General features: G+C 51.6%; 1 protein-coding gene across 1 annotated transcript in view; it reads right to left on the bottom strand.

Annotated features, from left to right (window-relative positions):
- zc3h18 (zinc finger CCCH-type containing 18) overlaps window positions 1–18069 on the bottom strand; it is a 233947-nt gene extending 215878 nt beyond the window's left edge. The window contains 1 exon segment of the mRNA XM_038806172.1: window positions 17949–18069. The gene's annotated coding sequence lies outside the window, so the exon portion shown is untranslated.
- Window positions 18070–20618: the final 2549 nt, after the last annotated feature.

Here is a 20618-nt window from a genome sequence, read left to right as displayed (position 1 = left end):
TTTGTGTCATCTTTAATCTAATCTTTATTATTGTCACAAGTAGGCTTACATTAACACTGCAATTAAGTTACTTGAAAATCCCCTAGTTGCCATACTCCGGCACCTATTCGGGTACAAGGAGGGAGAATTCAGAATGTCAAAATTACCTAACAGCACGTCTTTCAGGACTTGTGGGAGGAAACCGGAGCACCTGGAGAAAACCCACACATTCACGGGGAGAACATAGAGACTCCGCACAGACAGTAGCACAGCTAACACAGCCTGGCACTGTGAAGAAATAGGGCTAACCACTGTGCTACCGTGTCGCCCACCTGCAAATTTACTGATTAAACCTCCCCACATTCACATCGAGACCATTAATGCCCTGGGCCCAACAATCTTCAGTTGCTTCATCAATGACTATCCTACCATCGTACGGTCAGAAGTGGGGATGTTTATGGATGACTGCACAATGTTCAGCACCATTTTTGACTCCTCAAATACTGAAGTAGTTCATGCCCAAAAGACCTGGACAATATCAAGTCTTTGGCTGACAAAGTGGCAAGCAACATTCACATCATACAAGTGCCAGGCAATGACCATCTCCAATGAGAGAATCTAACTATCACCCCATGACAGTCAATGACATTACTATCACTGACTGATTCCCTTACAATCATTATCCTGGAGGTTACCACTGACCAGAAACAGAACTGGACTAGCCACTTAAATACTGTGGCTACAAAAGCAGGTCAAAGTCTAGGAATCATAGAGTGAGTAACTCACCTCCCGACTCCCCAAAGCCTGTCCACAATGCATGAATAAGGAGGGTGACAGAATACTCTCCAATAGAAGGACAAGGGCAGCAGATAGCTGTGGACACCACCACTTAGAAGCTCCCCAAGTTCAGGACTTGGAACTATATTGCCATTCCTACACTGTTGCTGTGTCAAATTCCTGGAAATCCCACCCCAACAGCACAGTGGGTGGACCCGTACCGCAGGGACTGCAGCAGCTCCCACAGTCTCACTGACCTACAGTCTCCTGGTTTGGAATGTCTCCTTGTTTTCAAATCTCTCCATGTATTTGGCCCCATTTCTGTACCATAAGAACATAAGAACTAGGAGCAGGAGTCGGCCATCTGGCCCCTCGGGCCTGCTCCGCCATTCAATTAGATCATGGCGGACTCAGCTCCACTTTCCGGCCCGAACACCATAACCCTTAATCCCTTTATTCTTCAAAAAACTATCTATCCTTATCTTAAAAACAATTAATGAAGGAGCCTCAACTGCTTCACTGGGCAAGGAATTCCATAGATTCACAACCCTTTGGGTGAAGAAGTTCCTCCTAAACTCAGTCCTAAATCTACTTCCCCTTATTTTGAGGCTATGCCCCCTAGTTCTGCTTTCACTCGCCAGTGGAAACAACCTGCCCGCATCTATCCTATCTATTCCCTTCATAATTTTATATGTTTCTATAAGATCCCCCCATATCCTTCTAAATTCCAACGAGTACAGTCCCAGTCTACTCAACCTCTCCTCGTAATCCAACCCCTTCAGCTCTGGGATTAACCTAGTGAATCTCCTCTGCACACCCTCCAGTGCCAGTATGTCCTTTCTCAAGTAAGGAGACCAAAACTGAACACAATACTCCAGGTGTTGCCTCACTAACCTCCCAACTCGCTCGGGTTAAGATCTCTGGGAGGCGGTGCACAGTGGGATTGTCATTGGACTGTTAACCCAGAGACCCAGGGTAATTCTCTGAGGACCGGGGCAGATGGTGAAATTTGAATTCAATAAAAAACTGGAATTAAAAGTCTAATGGTGACCATGAATCTATTTTCGATTGTTATCAAAACCCATCTGGTTCACTAATGTCCTTTAGGAAAGGAAATCTGGACTTCTGGTTGCGGCTATGCAGAGCTACGCTGCACGTTCGGCAGCTCCCGCTAAAAACGGACCCCAACGGAGCTTTTTCGACGATTCCCGACGTGGGAAGGGGTCTGCAGTAGATCCCCAGGGTTCTATGGTCCGGACCAGGAGTGGGGTGAGCAGAAAAGCGGTGGCAGCGCCCCTGGAAAAGCGGGGGAAGTGAAACAAAATGGCGGCCGGCGGAGCCTTCGAGGAGCTGGGGCAGTGGGCGCAGGAGCAGCAGGCGACTCTTCGGCGCTGCTTCCAGGAGCTTAAGGTGGAGCTGCTGGAGTCGCTGAAGGCTACCACCAGAGAGCTGATGGAGACTCAGACAGCCCAGGGGGCTGCGATCCGGGAGCTGCAGCAGCAGGCCTCCGAAAGGGAGGATGAGGCCGCGGCCGTCGCGGGGAAGGTGGAGATGCACGAGGCGCTCCATAAAAGATGGCAGGAGCGGTTCGAGGAGCTGGACAACCGCTCGAGGCGGAAGAATTTACGGATCCTGGGCCTCACGGAGGGGCTGGAGGGGTCGGACCTGGCGGCCTATGTGGTCGTTATGCTGAACTCGTTGATGGGAGCTGGGTCCTTCCAGGGGCCCCTGGAGTTGGAGGGGGCCCACAGAATACTGGCTAGGAGGCCCAAGCCGAATGAGCCGCCGCGAGAGGTGTTGGTGCTGTTTCACCGGTTCGTTGACCGGCAGTGCGTGCTCCGGTGGGCCAAGAAGGAGCGGAGCAGCAAATGGGAGATCACGGAGGTGCGGATCTTCCAGGACTGGAGTGCTGAGGTGGCTAAGCGGAGGGCCGGGTTCAACCGGACGAAGGCGGTGCTCCACAGACGGAGTGTGAAGTTTGGTATGTTGCGTCTGTGGGTCACCTACAAGGACCGGCACCATTATTTTGAGTCCCCGGAGGAGGCGTGGGCCTTTGTGCAGGCCAAGAAACTGGACTCAAACTGAGGGTCAAGGATGGGGGTTTTGTATGAAAATGTAACTGTGTTTAATTTTTGCTCTGGAGGGAGGGGGTTCTCTTTTTAATGCAGGATGTGTGTTGGCTTTAGGGTGGGTGGGGCTATGTCTTTTTATATGGGTCTGGTGGACGGGTTCGGGCAGGGAGGTAAACTGGGAGTGCGGGGAGCTGGTGGTGGGGACTGGCAATGGGAGTTGCCCTAGAGGAGGCGGGGTTGGGCAGGGCGAAAGCGCGGGCTTTTCTCTCGTTTCCCGTGCTGCGGGATGATGGGGGGGCGGGGTCGGGCTGAGAAGCGCGGGCCTTTGCTGGCTGTTATTTTCCCGCGTAAGAGCGGGGGGGGGGGGGGCAGTTGATGGGCACGAAGGAGGAGGAGTGGAGGAGTAGTCCCACGTGGGGAGGGGTCGGAGGTGTGGCGGGAGTCGCCGGGGTCAGCCGAAGTTAGCTGGCTCACGGGAGTGCTGCGGAGGGGAGGGCGCGGCTAGGAGTGGTCCTAGCCTGGGGGTGGGGTGTACCGGGTTTTGGGGGGGGGGGGGGGGGAGGATTTGCCGCCGTTGGGAACAGGCCGAGCGGGGGACGCTGGTCAGTGGCGGGCAGGGGATGGGTCATGGCTAGTCGGCAGGGGAGGGGGGGCAGGGAACCCTCTGATTCGGCTGATAACCTGGAATGTGAGGGGGCTGAACGGGCCGGTCAAACAGACCCAGATGTTTGTGCACTTGAAGGGGCTGAAGGCGGATGTGGCCATGCTTCAAGAGACACACCTGAAGGTGGCAGACCAGGTTCGACTGAGGAAGGGGTGGGTGGGCCAAGTATTTCATTCAGGGCTGGATGGGAAAATCGGGGGGGGGGTGGCGATCCTGGTGGGAAAGAGGGTGTTTGAGGCGTTAAAGGTGGTGGCTGACAGTGGCGGGAGGTATGTGATGATGAGTGGTAAGCTGCAAGGGGAGCGGGTGGTGTTGGTGAATGTTTACGCCCCAAACTGGGACGATGCAGGGTTTATTCGGTGCATGTCGGGCCGCATTCCGGACCTGGAGGTGGGGGGCCTGATCATTTGGGGGGGGGGGGGGGGAAGAGAGAGAGAGAGAGAGGAGAGAGAGAGAGAGAGAGAGAGAGAGAGAGAGGAGAGAGAGAGAGAGAGAGAAGACTACAACAGAGTGCTGGATCCCCCATTGGATCGATCCAAGTCCCAGACGGGTAGGAGGCCGGCGGTGGCTAAGGTGTTGAGGGGGTTTATGGATCAGATGGGAGGGGTGGATCCCTGGAGGTTTGCGAGGCCAAGGGCCAGGGAGTACTCGTTTTTCTCCCACGTGCATAAGGCCTATTCGAGGATTGATTATTTGTCCTGAGCAGGGGGCTAGTTTCGAGGGTGGAGGATGTTGAATACTCTGCCATTGCCATTTCGGATCATGCCCCGCACTGGATGGACCTCGGGCTGGGGGAAGAGAGGGACAACGCTCTGGCGTTTGGAGGTGGGGCTGCTGGCAGATGAGGAGGTGGCCGGGAGGGTTCGGGGGTGTATCAAGAGGTACCTTGAGGCCAACGATAACGGGGAGGTCCAAGTGGGGATGGTCTGGGAGGCATTGAAGGCGGTGATTAGAGGGGAGTTGATTTCCATCCGATTTCCATTCCATCTTCTTGGACAAGCTGCGATTTCCGAGGGTGGAGGAGGGGCAGGTGGAGGGACTGGGGGCGCCGATTGAGCTGGTTAAAGGGATAGAGAGCATGCAGTCGGGGAAGGCGCCGGGGCCGGATGGGATTCCGGCCGAGTTTTATAAAATGTATGCGGACCTGCTGGGCCCCCTGTTGGTTCGGACCTTTAACGAGGCGGGGGGGGGGGGGGGGGGGGGGGGGCGCTTTGCCCCCAGCTATGTCACAGGCGCTGATTTCCTTGATCCTTAAGCGGAACAAGGACCCTCTGCAGTGTGGGTCATATAGGCCGATCTCGCTGCTAAATGTAGACGGCAAGCTGCTGGCAAAGATCTTGGCCACAAGAAGAGGATTGTGTGCCGGGGGTCATTCACGAGGACCAGACGGGGTTTGTGAAGGGAAGGCAGTTGAATACCAACATACGAAGGCTCCTCAACGTCATTATGATGCCGGCCATGGAAGGGGAGGCGGAGATAGTGGTGGCATTAGATGCGGAGAAGGCCTTTGATAGGGTTGAGTGGGGGTATCTGTGGGAGGTGTTGGAAAGGTTTGGGTTTGGGGAGGGGTTTGTTCGTTGGGTGAGGTTGCTTTATGAGGCCCCGATGGCGAGTGTAGCCACGAATAGGAGGTGGTCGGAGTACTTTCAGCTGTACCGGGGGACGAGACAGGGGTGTCCCCTGTCCCCCTTGCTCTTTGCGTTGGCAATTGAGCCCCTGGCCATGGCGTTGAGGGAGTCAGGGAACTGGAGGGGCCTGGTGCGGGGTGGGGAGGAGCATCGAGTGTCGCTTTATGCGGACGACCTGTTGCTGTATGTGGCAGACCCGGTGGGGGGGGATGCCGGAGGTGATGAGGATTCTCAGCGAATTTGGGGGCTTCTCTGGGTATAAGCTCAACCTGGGCAAGAGTGAGTTGTTTGTGGTGCACCCGGGGGATCAGGAGGAGGGGATTGGTAGGCTCCCACTGAAGCATGCAGGGAGAAGCTTCAGGTACCTAGGAGTCCAGGTAGCTAGGAGCTGGGGAGCCCTGCACAAGCTCAACCTCACAAGGTTGGTGGAGCAGATGGAGGAGGAGTTCAAAAGGTGGGATATGTTGCCACTGTCGCTGGCGGGCAGGGTGCAGTCCGTCAAGATGACGGTGCTCCCGAGGTTTTTGTTCCTGTTCCAGTGCCTTCCAATCCTTATCCCGAAGGCCTTTTTTAGGAGAGTTAACAGGAGCATTACGGGATTTGTGTGGGCGCATGGGACTCCGAGGGTGAGAAGGGTGTTCTTGGAACGGGGCAGGGATAGGGGGGGCTGGCGCTGCCCAACCTCTGTGGGTACTATTGGGCTGCCAACGCATCGATGGTACGTAAGTGGGTAATGGACGGGGAAGGGGCAGCATGGAAGAGGATGGAGATGGCGTCCTGCGTGGGCACGAGCCTGAAGGCGCTGGTAACGGCGCTGTTGCCGCTCCCTCTAACGAGGTATACCAGGAGCCCGGTGGTGGCGGCTACCCTCAAAATTTGAGGGCAATGGAGACGGCATAGGGGAGAGGTGGGGGGCTCGATGGGAGTCCCCGATACGGGGAAACCATCGGTTTGTTCCAGGGAGCATTGATGGCGGATTCCTGGGCTGGCACAGGGCAGGGGTTAGGAGGTTGAGGGACCTGTTTGTGGAGGGGAGGTTCGCGAGCTTGGGGCAGTTAGAGGGGAAGTTTGGGCTCCCCCCGGGGAACATGTTTAGGTACATGCAGGTTAGGGCGTTTGCAAGGCGGCAGGTGGAGGGGTTCCCTCTGCTGCCCCCACGTGGGGTACGGGACAGGGTGCTCTCGGGGGTGTGGGTTCGAGGAGGGAGGATTTCGGACATATACCGTGTAATGCAGGAGGTAGACGAGGCCTCGGTGGAGCAGCTGAAGGGTAAATGGGAAGAGGAGCTGGGTGAGGAGATTGAGGGGGGGACGTGGGCGGATGCCCTAGACAGGGTGAATTCCTCCTCTTCCTGTGCGAGGCTTAGCCTCATACAGTTCAAGGTGCTGCATAGGGCCCCACATGACTGGGACGAGGATGAGCAGGTTTTTCGGGGGCGAAGACAGGTGTGCTAGGTGCTCGGGGAGCCCAGCGAACCACGCCCATATGTTTTGGGCATGCCCAGCGCTGGGGGAGTTTTGGAAGGGGGTAGCAAGGACGGTGTCGAGGGTGGTGGGATCCAGGGTCAAGCCAGGCTGGGGACTCGCAATTTTTGGGGTTGCAGTGGAGCCGGAGTGCAGGAGGCGAAAGAGGCCGGTGTCCTGGCCTTTACGTCCCTAGTAGCCCGGCGGTGGATCTTGCTTCAATGGAAGGCTGCGAGGCCCCCAAGCATGGAGGCCTGGATCAATGATATGGCGGGGTTCATTAAATTGGAGAAGGTGAAATTTGCCCTGAGGGGATCAGTACAGGGGTTCTTTAGGCGGTGGCAGCCTTTCCTGGACTTCCTGGCGGAACGGTAGGGAAATAGGCCGGCAGCAGCAGCAGCAACCTGCGGGGGAGGGGGGGGGGGATTGGGTTTGGGGGGGGGGGGGGGGGGGAGAAGTGTGTACATGGGTTTGTGGGATATGGCGGGTGTTATCTCTTACCTTTCTGTTGTTTCCTTTTTTTTTGTTTTCAATTTAGTAGTTGCTTTTGTAGGGGGGTGGGTGTTGTTCTTGGGTTTTTACAATGGTTATTCTGTTAATATTGTTTTGTTGTTTATATTTTGTGAAAATCTTAATAAAAATTATTTTATAAAAAAAAAGGAAAGGAAATCTGCCGTTTCTACCCTATCTGACTTTCTTTTGACTCCAGAGCCACGGCAATGTGGCTGACTCTGAACTGCCTTCAGAAATGGCCGAGCAAACCACTTAGTTCAAGGGCAATTAGGGATGGACAATAAATGCTGGCTCAGCCAGCGATGCCCACAGCCCATGAATGAATTAAAAAAAAGACCTGCTCCAGTAATGGTCTCCAGCATTTTGGGGAATTTAATTACTCCACCACTGGTCACTGTGCCTTCAGCTGCCTCAGTCCCAAGTTCTGGAATTCCCTCTCTATACTTAACTCCTGCTCGTACCAATTAATAAGATCTTGCTGACATTTCATAGAATCCCTCCAGTGCAGGAGGCCATTCAGCCCATTGAGACTGCACCAGTTCTCGGCAAACTTCCCCCGTCTAATCCCCGTAACCCCACCTAACCTACACATCTTTGGACAGTCAGGGGCAATTTAGCATGGCCAATCCACCAACCTGCACATCCTTGTGACCTTGGGAGAAACCAGAGCACCCGGACCTCAACTCCACATTGTTGCCCAATCCTGCTCGATTCCTGTCAGAATCCAAAAGTCTATCTCAACTTTGAATATTTCCGGGCAGCATGGTGGCACAGTGGTTAACATTGCTGCCTCACGGCGCCGAGGACCCGGTTTCAATCCCAGCCCTAGGTCACTGTCCGTGTGGAGTTTGCATAATCTCCTTGTATCTGCGTGGGTCTCACTCCCACAACCCAACAATGTGCCGGGTGATGAATTTGGCAATGCTAAATTGCCCCTTAATTGGGATTTTAAAAACTTTTTTTTTTAAACGTCAACTATACTCAATTGCCGAGCATCCCACCCTTGATTGAAGGAATTTCTCCTCGCACGTTAAATGATTGATCCTGCTCCCTAGTCCTAGACTCTCTTGTCAGGGGTACAACCACTCACCATCTGGGTACAGAACTGGCTACGTCATAGAAGGCAGAGAGTAGCAATGGAAGGGTGCTTTTCTGATTGGAGGGCTGTGACTAGTGGTGTTCCACAGAGATCAGTGCTGGGACCTTTGCTGTTCGTAGTATATATATATATATATAAAAAGATTTCATAGAATTCACAGAATTTACAGTGCAGAAGGAGGCCATTCGGCCCATTGAGTCTGCACCGGCTCTTGGAAAGAGCACCCCACCCAAGTCCACACCTCCGCCCTATCCCCATAACCCAGTATCCCCACCCAACACTGAGGGCAATTTTGGACACTGAAGGCAATTTAGCATGGCCAATCCACCTAACCTGCACATCTTTGGGCTGTGGGAGGAAACCGGAGAACCTGGAGGAAACCCACGCACACACGGGGAGAGCGTGCAGACCCCGCACAGACAGTGACCCAAGCCGGGAATCGAACCTGGGACCTTGGAGCTGTGAAGCAATTGTGCTAACCACTATGCTACCGTGCTTGGAGGAAAATGTAACTGGTCTTATTAGTAAAGTTTGCGGACGACACAAAGCTTGGTGGAATTGCGGATAGCGATGAGGACTGTCAGAGGATACAGCAGGATTTAGATTCTTTGGCGACTTGGGCGGAGAGATGGCAGATGGAGTTTAATCCGGACAAATGTGAAGTAATGCATTTTGGAAGATCCAATACAGGAAGGGAATGTACAGTGAATGGTAGAACCCTCAAGAGCATTGACAGTCAGAGAGATCTAGGTGTACAGGTCCACAGATCACTGAAAGGGGCAACACAGGTGGAGAAGGTAGTCAAGAAGGCATACGGGCAGGCTTGCCTTCATTGGCCGGGGCATTGAGTATAAAAATTGGCAAGTCATGTTGCAGCTGTATAGAACCTTAGTTAGGCCACACTTGGAGTATAGTGTTCAATTCTAGTCGCCACACTACCAGAAGGATGTGGAGGCTTTAGAGAGGGTGCAGAAGAGATTTACCAGGATGTTGCCTGGTATGGAGGGCATTAGCTATGATGAGAGGTTGAATAAACTCGGTTTGCTCTCACTAGAATAACGGAGGTTGAGGGGCAACCTGATAGAGGTCTACAAAATTATGAGTGGCAGTCAGAGTGGATAGTCAGAGACGTTGTCCCAGGGAGAGGGGTCAATTACTTGGGGGGCATAAGTTTATGGTGTGTGGGGCAAGGTTTAGAGAAGCTGTACGAGGCAAGTTTTTTTACACAGAGGGTGGTGGGTGCCTGGAACTCGCTGCTGGAGGTGGTGGTGGAAGCAGGGACGATAGCAATGTTTAAGGGGCATCTTGACAATTACATGAATAGGATGGGAATAGAGGGATACGGACCCCGGAAGCGTAGAAGATTTTAATTGAGACGGGCAGCATGGTTGGCGCAGGCTTGGAGGGCCGACGGGCCTGTTCCTGTGCTGTACTTTTCTTTGTTCTTTACCTACTGTTTCACGTCCCTCGGGATGTTATATTTTTCTGAGATTATCTTCCATTCGTCTACACTCGAGTGTATAGGCCCATTCTCTTCAACCTTGTCTCACTGGACAGCCCTTTCATCGGCCATCACACCTGAACAACTTGAATTTCCCACTAGAAAAAATAATTTTGTTCCCTCTCTCCTCTATCAATCCTTCAGTTATAAACTTGCATTTACACCGCATCTTTAATGTAGTTAAATGTTCTAAGGAGCATTATCAAACAAAATCTAAAACCGAGGAGATATAATGAATAAAAGCTTTCTGAAAGAGGTGGATTTCAAAAGCATCTTAAAGGAAGAAAGAGAGGGGATTCACTTTGAGCCTCGAGCAAAGTCACCAAGGGTGGAGTGATTAAAATGTAGGATGTTCAAGATGCCAGAATTGAAGGAACGTCAACATAGATGTTGGGTTGTAGATTAGAGATAGCAGGGCAAGGCAATGGCAGGTGTAGTAAACAAAGATGAGAATTTTAAAACTGAGGCATTGCTTAAAGGGGGCCAGTGTAGGTTAGTGAGCCATGGGGTGATGGGCGAATGGGACTTGGTGCAAGTTAGGATGTGGGCAGCAGAGTTTCCTCAATTAGATAATTCATCAGCCATTTAGATTCAAGGGAACATGGGCCACGTTTGTGCAACCTGTTCTCATTTGGAAGCCTTCCAGTTTACAGTAGAATTCTGATGAATATGTGCTGCTTGCCCTTCATGACCAATCAATCTTTCCTGAGGTGTGGTGCCCAAAACTGAACAAGCAGCCCAAAAAAAGTCAGAGGGTTTAAACTAATTTGGCTGGGGAATGGGAACCGGATATGTAGTCCAGCAACTAAGGAAGCCGATATTCAGGACACCAAAGTACGTAGTGATGCAGTGGGGAAGGTAACACTGACAAAGGAGAGTACTTGCAGGCAAGGAGATGGGTTGAAGTGGGTATACTTCAACGCAAGAAGCATCAGGAATAAGGTGGGTGAACTTAAGGCATGGATCGGTACTTGGGACTACGATGTGGTGGCCATCACGGAAACTTGGATAGAAGAGGGGCAGAAATGGTTGTTGGAGGTCCCTGGTTATAGATGTTTCAACAAGATTAGGGAGGATGGTAAAAGAGATGGGGGTGGATTGTATTGTTAATTAGAGATAGTATAACAGCTGCAGAAAGGCAGTTCGAGGGGGGTCTGCCTACTGAGGTAATATGGGTTGAAGTCAGAAATAGGAAAGGAGCAGTCACCTTGTTGGGAGTTTTCTATAGGCCCCCCAATAGCAGCAGAGATGTGGAGGAACAGATTGGAAAACAGATTTTGGAAAGGTGCAGAAGTCACAGGGTAGTAGTCATGGGTGACTTCAACTTCCCAAACATTGAGTGGAAATTCTTTAGATCAAATAGTTTGGATGGGGTAGTGTTTGTGCAGTGTGTCCAGGAAGCTTTTTTCTAACACAGTATGTAGATTGTCCGACCAGAGGGGAGGCCATATTGGATTTAGTACTTGGTAATGAATCAGGGCAGGTGATAGATTTGTTAGTGGGGGAGCATTTTGGAGGTAGTGACCACAATTCTGTGACTTTCACTTTAGTTATGGAGAGGGATAGGTGCGTGCAACAGGGCAAGGTTTATAATTGGGGGAAGGGTAAATACAATGTTGTCAGACAAGAATTGAAGTGCAGAAGTTGGGAACATAGGCTGTCAGGGAAGGACACAAGTGAAACGTGGACCTTGTTCAAGGAACAGGTACTGCGTGTCTTTGATATGTATGTCCCTGTCAGGTAGAGAAGAGATGGTCGAGTGAGGGAACCATGGTTGACAAGAGAGGTTGAATGTCTTGTTAAGAGGAAGAAGGAGACTTATGTAAGGTTGAAGAAACAAGGTTCAGACAGGGCGCTGGAGCGATACAAGATAGCAAGGAGGGAACTGAAGAAAGGGATTAGGAGAGCTAAGAGAGGGCATGAAAAATCTTTGGCAGGTAGGATCAAGGAAAACCCCAGGGTCTTTTACACATATGTGAGAAATATGAGAATGTCTAGAGCGAGGGTAGGTCCGATCAAGGACAGTAGCGGGAGATTGTGTATTGAGTCTGAAGAGATAGGAGAGGTCTTGAACAAGTATTTTTCTTCAGTATTTACAAACGAGAGGGGCCATATTGTTGGAGAGGACAGTGTGAAACAGACTGATAAGCTCAAGGAGATACTTGTCAGGAAGGAAGATGTGTTGCGCGTTTTGAAAAACTTGAGGATAGACAAGTCCCCCAGGCCTGACGGGATATATCCAAGGATTCTATGGGAAGCAAGAAATGAAATTGCAGAGCCGTTGGCAATGATCTTTTCGTCCTCGCTGTCAACAGGGGTGGTACCAGAGGATTGGAGAGTGGCGAATATCGTGCCCCTGTTCAAAAAAGGGAATAGGGATAACCCTGGGAATTACAGGCCAGTTAGTCTTACTTCGGTGGTAGGCAAAGTAATGGAAAGGGTACTGAGGGATAGGATTTCTGAGCATCTGGAAAGGCACTGCTTGATTAGGGATAGTCAGTACGGATTTGTGAGGGGTAGGTCTTGCCTTACAAGTCTTATTGACTTCTTTGAGGAGGTGACCAAGCCTGTGGATGAAGGTAAAGCAGTGGATGTAGTGTACATGGATTTTAGTAAGGCATTTGATAAGGTTCCCCATTGTAGGCTTGTGCAGAAAGTAAGGAGGCATGGGATAGTGGGAAATTTGGCCAGTTGGATAACAAACTGGCTAACCGATAGAAGACAGAGAGTGGTGGTGGATGGCAAATATTCAGCCTGGAGCCCAGTTATCAGTGGCGTACCGCAGGGATCAGTTCTGGGTCCTCTGCTGTTTGTGATTTTCATTAACGACTTGGATGAGGGAGTTGAAGGGTGGGTCAGTACATTTGCAGATGATACGAAGATTGGTGGAGTTGTGGATAGTGAGGAGGGCTGTTGTCGGCTTCAAAGAGACATAGATAGGATGCAGAGCTGGGCTGAGAAGTGGCAGATGGAGTTTAACCCTGACAAGTGTGAGGTTGTCCATTTTGGAAGGACAAATATGAATGCGGAATACAGGGTTAACAGTAGGGTTCTTGGCAATGTGGAGGAGCAGAGAGATCTTGGGGTCTATGTTCATAGATCTTTGAAAGTTGTCACTTAAGTGGATAGAGCTGTGAAGAAGGCCTATGGTGTGCTAGCGTTCATTAGCAGAGGGATTGAATTTAAGAGCCGTGAGGTGATGATGCAGCTGTACAATACCTTGGTCAGGCCACATTTGGAGTACTGTGTGCAGTTCGGACTGAGTTTAGGAGGAACTTCTTCACCCAAAGGGTTGTGAATCTATGGAATTCCTTGCCCAGTGAAGCAGTTGAGGCTCCTTCATTACATGTTTTTAAGGTAAAGATAGATAGTTTTTTGAAGAATAAAGGGATTAAGGGTTATGGTGTTCGGGCTGGAAAGTGGAGCTGAGTCCACAAAAGATCAGCCATGATCTAATTGAATGGCGGAGCAGGCTCGAGGGGCCAGATGGCCGACTCCTGCTCCTAGTTCTTATGTTCTGGTCGCCTCATTTTAGGAAGGATGTGGAAGCTTTGGAAAAGGTGCAAAGGAGATTTACCAGGATGTTGCCTGGAATGGAGAGTAGGTCTGACGAGGAACGGTTGAGGGTGCTAGGCCTATTCTCATTAGAACGTAGAAGGATGAGGGGCGACTTGATAGAGGTTTATAAGATGATCAGGGGAATAGATAGAGTAGACAGTCAGAGACTTTTTCCCCGGGTGGAACACACCATTACAAGGGGACATAAATTTAAGATAAATGGTGGAAGATATAGAGGGGATGTCAGAGGTAGGTTCTTTACCCAGAGAGTAGTGGGGGCATGGAATGCACTGCCTGTGGAAGTAGTTGTGTCGGAAACGTTAGGGACCTTCAAGCGGCTATTCGATAGGTACATGGATTAGGGTAGAATAATGGAGTGTAGATTAACTTCTTCTTAAGGGCAGCACGGGCACGGTAGCATTGTGGATAGCACAATTGCTTCACAGCTCCAGGGTCCCAAGTTCGATTTCGACTTGGGTCGCTGTCTGTGTGGAGTCTGCACATCCTCCCCGTGTGTGCGTGGGTTTCCTCCGGGTACTCTGGTTTCCTCCCACAGTCCAAAGATGTGCAGGTTGGGTGCATTGGCCATGAAAAATTGCCCTCAGTGTCCAAAATTCTATGATTAACCTAGGACAAAAGTTCGGCACAACATCGTGGGCCGAAGGGCCTGTTCTGTGCTGTATTTCTCTATCTAAAATGAAGCACAACTTCCAGACCTCTGTATTCCAGCCTTTTTGAGATTTAGGTCAACATTCGGATACCTTTGCGATTACGTTTTGTACCTGTCCTCAAACTTTTAATGATTTGTGCATTTGGGCACCTAAATCTCTTTGCTCCCCCACATTCCTCACCTTGTACCATTAAGAAAACATTCTGATTTAACTTTCTTTGATAAAAAGCAGATGACCACACGCTTTCCTGCACTGAGTTCCATTTACCACTGATTTGGTCACTCATTAAATCTATCTCTCCTTAACTTTCTGCTTCCATTTCAAAAACCTAACTGTGTCCTAACATACTATATCACTCATCAGCTTTAAGGTTGGACACACACACTCAATTCAATCAACCATCTAATCGCAGAAATCAAACCAGTGAACCTTTGTTGCGCCACTTCTATCTTCACTTCGGTATGGACATCTAAGCTATACACAAATACTCCAGCCTAATCATTTCTTGTATGGGAATCTAATCAAATACCATCTTGAAGTTTATATCTGAACAACATCCATAGAAACTCCCTATACAAGTGACTATCTCAAGAAAATCAACAAGATTCACCAGACATTGATTCCCTTGACAAATTCATGTTCTCTTTGATCAGCTCATACTTGCCAAAGTGTTCAGTCACTCTACCCCTGATGATGGATTCCAGGAACCTCCTTTTAACTATGTTACATTGACAGGTCTGTTATTTCTTTTCTATTTTTTCTTAAATAAAGGGAGTGACATTTGCAATTGTCCAATCTAATGGCAGAATTCCCTAAACTAAACCACATCTGTGGAACTTCTGAGAATAAAATTTCAACTATGCAAATTCCAACTGAATTCCAGTCATTGCCTTTTATGTGTCCTTCGTTTTGGTCCTTTAGTTATCAATCTGGATGGCAAGACTCAATAGAGAACATTTATGTCCCCTAATAAGTGTCTAAGTTACTTCCACTAGAACACCTGTGCAGAACTGAAGAATATAATAGTGGATGATGGAAAAATATAAAGTACCATATATGCACCATCCAAATTTGAAGATTTTAACGGTAAATTTAGAAGTAAAGTTCAAATATTTCAACTGGGTTCAGCGCCTACAGCAGTCCACATTAATCCCAATATCATGTTGACTCTGAGTTCATTTCGGAACACAAACATATCTTAGTGAGAGGGCGGGAAGAGAAGAGAGGTTCATTAAAGATCAAGGGTAAATGTTTAAAAAGTGCAAACATCTGATCACATGGGTTCCAACAAGATGATCAGACATTTATTCACCTGTATCCATTGCCCTAAGCGCCTCATGTTCCTTTCCCAACTCAAAAAACATTTTCAGGAATAACAGAGACTATCTTCAGTTTCAAATTCCTAGAGGTGCACATCACCAAAAATCTGTCCTGGTCCACTCACGTCGACACTATCACCAAGAAAGCACAACAGCGCCTATACTTCCTCAGGAAACTAAGGAAATTCGGCATGTCCACATTAACCCTTACCAACTTTTACAGATGCACTATAGAAAGCATCCAATCGGGCTGCATCACAGCCTGGTATGGCAACTGCTCGGCCCAGGACCGCAAGGAACTTCAGAGAGTCGTGAACACAGCCCAGTCCATCACACAAACCTGCCTCCCATCCATGGACTCCATCTACACCTCCCGCTGCCGGGGGAAAGCGGGCAGCATAATCAAGGATCCCTCCCACCCGCTTACTCACTTTTCCAACTTCTTCCATCGGGCAGAAGATACAGAAGTCTGAGAACACGCACGAACAGACTCAAAAACAGCTTCTTCCCCGCTGTCACCAGACTCCTAAATTACCCTCTTATTGACTGACCTCATTAACACTACACCCTGTATGCGTCATCCGATGCCCATGCTTATGTAGTTACATTGTATATCTTGTGTTGCCCTATTATGTATTTTCTTGAATTTTGTTTAATTCCCTTTTCTTCCCATGTACTCAATGATCTGTTGAGCTGCTTGCAGAAAAATACTTTTCACTGTACCTCGGTACACGTGACAATAAACAAATCCAATCCAATCCAATCTTCCAGAAATCAGGACACAGGACTCCTGAGGTGTGCCAAGAGTAGCAGGAGAGCTCTACAGATGGAAAACTTAAGCACTGTGGCCAAGCAGGGGAACGGCAATCAAGTAGAGGGAGCAAAAGAATGACTACTTCAAAAACAAATCTCTGTGGACAAGTTACGAACTCAGTTCTGGAATTTGTAGTCAGAACAAACAATAAGTCATGAATACAGAGCTGACTACAAGATGCAATAGATTCATGTCTGTGTAGGACCATCCATTCAGGTATATATCATGGGTGCAAGTTGTTTGGCAGAACTCTTTTTGTTCCCCCCCACCTGCCTCGATTTCCTTCTCTCTCTCTTCAGGGTGTTAATTGTTGCATGGGCTCTATGCACCCTCTGCTACCTTGCCAAATTCTGCATTCTTAATGCCTGCCTCAGATTGTGGACACTGGCAGGTGTATGAATGCATGGCATTACAATCGAGCCAAATTCTCCCCATAGTCAAAGTCTAGCAAAAGTCACTGGCAGCACAAGAGTACTGACTCCTGTTGCCCATCTGCTGATAGGCTTTAACAGCCAACTGAAATGCCTCAAACTTGATCTGGATAAGCAGTGATTGGAAATTAAATCTAGCTTGTACATGCAATATCATACCTACGTAAATTTACCTAGTGGGCCCCGAGTTCCATTTGTGAAGTCAGTCAAATACAACCAGATCACAATACAAAACAGATTTGACCATTAATCAACCCATAATCTGGCAGCTAACTGAAATTATAGCTTCAGCCCAACCTGGAAAAACACAAAGCAGCTCAACAATTAATATTGCAGCTACTTGCTACATAAAGTAATCCAAAATACCTGTCTCCAGCTGATATACTCGAAATTTGACAAGCGTATGTAATCATTGCCAAAAGACTCCAGAGATCAACATAGTCACTTACACGATTATATGAGCTGGATTGTTCATTTAAACATGAGGAGGAATTTCTTCTCTCAGAGGGTAGTGAATCTGTGGATTTCTTTACCGCAGAGAGCTGTAGAGGTTGGGTCGTTAAGTATGTTCAAGGCTGAGAGAGACAGATTTTTAATCAGTGAGGAAATCAAGGGTTATGGGGATAAGCTGGCAAAGCGGAGTTGAGGATTATATCAGGTCAGTCATGATTTCTTGAATGGCAGAGCAGACTTGATAGAAAGAATTACCTATTTCTGATCCTATACCGATTTAAAACATTGCCATTGTGCCAGTCTGTAAAGTGTTTACATTTATGATGGGGATTCTGGACAATGAGTGACAATTAAGGAACTCCTTTACAGCACTGCCTTTGTACAGTAGAACTAAAATAGCATGCTGGTTAGCACACTCCTTTCTCAAATTTGTTAGAGCATCGCCCTATTTTGCCTTTCTGATTCTAACAAAAATGTTGAAAAAGATAAGCCTATTAAAGCATTGCAATATCTTTTGGGCTGAAGTTGCCCCCATTTCCTGCACCTACCAAAAGTCCAAAAGAAGTTAACTTTTCTGGTGCCCACTACCTGCCTGTGCCTCCCCCCCAGTGTGGACAAAGCTGCAGTGATCCTGCTGCACAACTTCAACCAGCAGCCAGTGCACAGCAGCCAGTGTACAGCACAGGCCCCGGGGCCTTCACTCCAACTGTGAGGGGGAGCCCTCGGCATCCTGGACAGGCCGAGGCCCTGCTGCTGCTGCCCGGGTGGATCAGGGGCAGTGTGCAGCCAAGGCCCAGCTGGGACAGGGGGAGCGAGGCGCCAGGGCCACTCGAGGCCGCCCGTGGGCCCAGCCGGGCCCGGCTCCTCCTCTCCCGCCCATGAGGAGCCAGTGCGGCCGAGGCCCTGGTTTGGGCCCCCCCCGGCGGGCCTGCCTCCCCCCCGGGCCTGCCTGCCTCTCCCCCCGGGCGGGCCTCTCCCCCCGGGCCTGCCTTCCCCCCTCACTCACCTGCGGCGGGCTCAGGCTGCGGGCCGGGCCGGGTAACCACGGTAACGGCGGGAGCGCGAGGCCGGGCCCGAGGCTGCAGCGAGCGAGCGCGAGCCGGGCAGCGCCGCCATTAGCGGCCGCCCATTGGCCGGGAGGGAGTCAGCTGACCGCGGCGCCCCGCCCCCCTCACTCACTCACCGGGCGGGATGGCGGCTGGACCCCGCTCTCCGCTCCGGGTCACCGCCGCTGGCAGCTCGGTGCCGCCGCTCTGTCACCGGGACACACTCACAGCCCGCACCGGAAACCCGCCGCCATTAGTCACATCCCATTGGACACCTTTCCTCAGCTGACCAGGAACTCCACACAATCTGGTAGAAAGGGGCGGGGCCTCAGCCTCAGCCAGTGAGGCACTGCAGGGCCTGGGGTGGTCACTGTACAGTGCGGGGGGTGACTGTACAGTGCCCGGGCGGGCCTTGGGGGGGGGGGAGGTCACTACAGTGCTGGGGTGGTCACTGTACAGTGTGGGGGGGTTGGGGGGTTGGGGGAGGTCACTACAGTGTTGGGGTGGTCACTGTACAGTGTTGGGGGGTTGGGGAGGTCACTACAGTGTTGGGGTGGTCACTGAACAGTGTTGGGGGGTTGGGGAGGTCACTACAGTGTTGGGGTGGTCACTGTACAGTGTGGGGGGGTGGGGGGTTGGGGAGGGTCACTACAGTGTTGGGGTGGTCACTGTACAGTGTTGGGGGGTTGGGGAGGTCACTACAGTGTTGGGGTGGTCACTGAACAGTGTTGGGGGGGTTGGGGAGGTCACTACAGTGTTGGGGTGGTCACTGTACAGTGTGGGGGGGGTTGGGGGGTTGGGGAGGTCACTACAGTGTTGGGGTGGTCACTGTACAGTGTTGGGGGGGTTGGGGAGGTCACTACAGTGTTGGGGTGGTCACTGAACAGTGTTGGGGGGGTCACTGTACAGTGTTTGGGGGGGTCACTACAGTGTTGGGGGGTCACTGTACAGTGCGGGGGGGGGTGACTGTACAGTGCCCAGGCGGGCGTGGGGGTGGGGTGGTCAGGTCACTGTACAGTGGCAGGGCGGGCCTGGGGGTGTGGGGGGGGGTCACTGTACAGTGTTGGGGGGGATTGGGGGTCACTACAGTGCCGGGGGGTTGGGGTGGTCACTGTACAGTGTCGGAGGGTTGGGGGGGGGTTCACTGTACAGTGTTGGTGGGGGTCACTGTACAGTGTTGGGGTGTCACTGTACAGTGTCGGGGGGTGGGGGTTCATTGTACAGTGTCGGGGGGTCACTGAACAGTGTCGGGGGTCACTGTACAGTGTCAGGGGGATTGGGGGTCACTGTACAGTGGCAGGGCGAGCGTGGGGGTGGGGGGGGGTCACTGTACAGTGTTGGGGGGGATTGGGGGTCACTGTACAGTGCCGGGGGGGGGGGGGGTCACTACAGTGCCGGGGGGTTGGGGTGGTCACTGTACAGTGTCGGAGGGTTGAGGGGGTTCACTGTACAGTGTTGGTGGGGGTCACTGTACAGTGTTGGTGGGGGTCACTGTACAGTGTTGGGGTGTCACTGTACAGTGTTGGGGGGTGGGGGGTTCACTGTACAGTGTCGGGAGTTCACTGTACAGTGCAGGGGGGTGGGGGGTCACTGTACAGTGCAGGGGGTGGTGGGGTCACTGTACAATGCAGGGGGGGTGGGGGTCACTGTACAGTGCAGAGGGGGATGAGGGGTCACTGTACAGTGTAGGGGGTGTGGGGGTTCATTGTACAGTGCAAGGGGGGGGGGGGGTTCACTGTACAGTGCAAGGGGGCGGGGGTCACTGTACAGTGCAAGGGGGGTGGGGGTGGGTCACTGTACAGTGCCGGGGGGGGATCACGGTACAGTGCAGGTTGGGGGGGTTACAGTACAGTGCAGGGGGTGGGGGTTACTGTACTGTGCAGGTGGGGGGTTCACTGTACAGTGCAGGGGGGTGGGGGGTCACTGTACAGTGCAGGGGGTGGTGGGGTCACTGTACAGTGCAGGGGGGGTGGGGGTCACTGTACAGTGCAGAGGGGGATGAGGGGTCACTGTACAGTGTAGGGGGTGTGGGGGTTCATTGTACAGTGCAAGGGGGGGTGGGGGTTCACTGTACAGTGCAAGGGGGCGGGGGTCACTGTACAGTGCAAGGGGGTGGGGGTGGGTCACTGTACAGTGCCGGGGGGGGATCACGGTACAGTGCAGGTTGGGGGGGGTCACAGTACAGTGCAGGGGGTGGGGGTTACTGTACTGTGCAGGTGGGGGGTTCACTGTACAGTGCAGGTGGTGGGGGGGTCACGGTACAGTGCAGGTGGGGGATCACTGTACAGTGCAGGTGGTGGGGGGGTCACGGTACAGTGCAGGGGGGTGGGGGTCACGGTACAGTGCCGGTGGGGGGTCACTGTACAGGGGTGGAGGGGGTCACTGTTCAGTGCAGGGGGTGTAGGGTCACTGTACAGTGGTGGAGGGGGTCACTGTACAGTGCAGGGGGGTGTGGGGGTCACTACAGTGCAGGGATGTGTGGGGGTCACTGTACAGTGCTGGGGGGATGGGGGGTCACCGTACAGTGGTGGGGGGGGTCGCTGTGCAGTGCGGGGGGGGGTCACTACAGTGCAGGGGGTGGGGGGTCACTGTACAGTGCAAGGAGGGGTGGGGGTCACTGTACAGTGCAG

The sequence above is a fragment of the Scyliorhinus canicula genome, chromosome 9 (assembly GCF_902713615.1).
Source record: "Scyliorhinus canicula chromosome 9, sScyCan1.1, whole genome shotgun sequence".
NCBI lineage: Eukaryota > Metazoa > Chordata > Chondrichthyes > Carcharhiniformes > Scyliorhinidae > Scyliorhinus > Scyliorhinus canicula.
This window is presented reverse-complemented; position numbering and strand designations above follow the sequence as displayed.